Source organism: Merops nubicus, unplaced genomic scaffold (genome assembly GCF_000691845.1).
Source record: "Merops nubicus isolate BGI_N331 unplaced genomic scaffold, ASM69184v1 scaffold876, whole genome shotgun sequence".
Lineage (NCBI taxonomy): Eukaryota > Metazoa > Chordata > Aves > Coraciiformes > Meropidae > Merops > Merops nubicus.
The window spans coordinates 12,363-13,807 of NW_008616724.1; the positions used below are offsets into that span (position 1 = coordinate 12,363).

Sequence of the window (1,445 nt, forward strand, 5' to 3'; positions counted from 1 at the left end):
AGGGGTGCTGGTGGATGAGAAGCTCAACATGAGCCAGCAGTGTGCACTTGCAGCCCAGAAAGCCAAGCAGATCCTGGGCTGCATCAAGAGAAGTGTGGCCAGCAGGTGGAGGGAGGTGATTCTCCCCCTCTACTCCACTCTCCTGAGGCCCCACCTGGAGCACTGCATCCAGTTCTGGAGCCCCCATTACAAGAGGGATGTGGACCTGCTGGAGCGTGTCCAGAGAAGGACCACGAGAATGATCCGAGGGCTGGAGCAGCTCTCCTACGAGGACAGACTGAGAGACTTGGGGCTATTCAGTCTGGAGAGGAGAAGGCTCCGAGGTGACCTTCTTGTGGCCTTCCAGTACCTTAAGGGGGCCTACAGGAAATCTGGTGAGGGACTTTTAAGGATGTCGGGCAGTGACAGGACTAGGGGGAATGGAGCAAAACTATAAGTGGGTAGATACAGATTAGGCGTTAGGAAGAAGTTCTTCACCATGAGGGTGGTGAGACAGTAGAACAGGTTGCCAGGGGGGTGGTGGAAGCCCCCTCCCTGGAAGTTTTTAAGGCCAGGCTGGATGGAACTCTGAGCAACCTGGTCTAGTGGGAGATGTCCCTGCCCATGGCAGGGGAGTTGGAACTATATGATCTTTCAGGTCCCTTCCAACCCTGACAATTCTGTTCTATGATTATACATGTGATGGGAGCATCAGCATATCAGAAGGTAAAATGTTATCTAACAGAAGCATATATTTTTACCAGGCATTAGAAAGGGATGAGATCCTTCCTGTCCTGAGTATTTCCCTTAAAAGGGAAGGGAACAGTAATAGCCTTTATTTCTGTTTTTTGATTACAATTGAAGATTTACAATAGCAGAGCTGTACTGAAGTAAGATACCAAGCTGTTAACTGCAACAAGCCACTGCACTCTAGCTTACAGGTTGGACTAGATGTTTAAAGGTCCCTTCCAAACCAAACCATTCTAATGACTTTAGATAGCTACCGGAACTGTTCCTTCCATTGTTTGTGAAGAATGATATCCAAAAAAACTAGAAAACTCGCCCAACTTCAGACCAACCCGAGCCACTGTTAACCTTGCCCACCTTCGGCCCAAACGGAGCCACTGTTCCAACAGCTCTAATCAGTCAGAAGCATTCTTTTATGAAGTCTTCGGCTGGCAATCATGTCATTAGTTTAGGTGACACACCTTCATTGGTTTTCCTCTTGAAAACAAAAGTGAGGCTTAACACCTTGCCATCTTTTCAAAAACATGTATACTTGTTCTGGGAAAGAATCCTAGTTGTGGCTGCATCTACAGACCAACAGTTTGATATTCAAATAGAACTGTTACCTCTCTAACAAAATGATAAATACACTGTAATAATATTGAATTTTCCTCAATTTCAATCTACACCTTTATAATTTAAATCTCTATCTTCATAATTCTAAAAAAAAAAAAAAAAAA

The 1,445-nt window shown here is 45.2% G+C and overlaps 1 protein-coding gene across 3 annotated transcripts in view; it reads right to left on the reverse strand.

The window, feature by feature from the left end:
- The window catches only part of GPBP1 (GC-rich promoter binding protein 1), a 14,694-nt gene that overhangs the window by 8,348 nt on the left and 4,901 nt on the right, over positions 1–1,445 (reverse strand). The window lies entirely within an intron of this gene.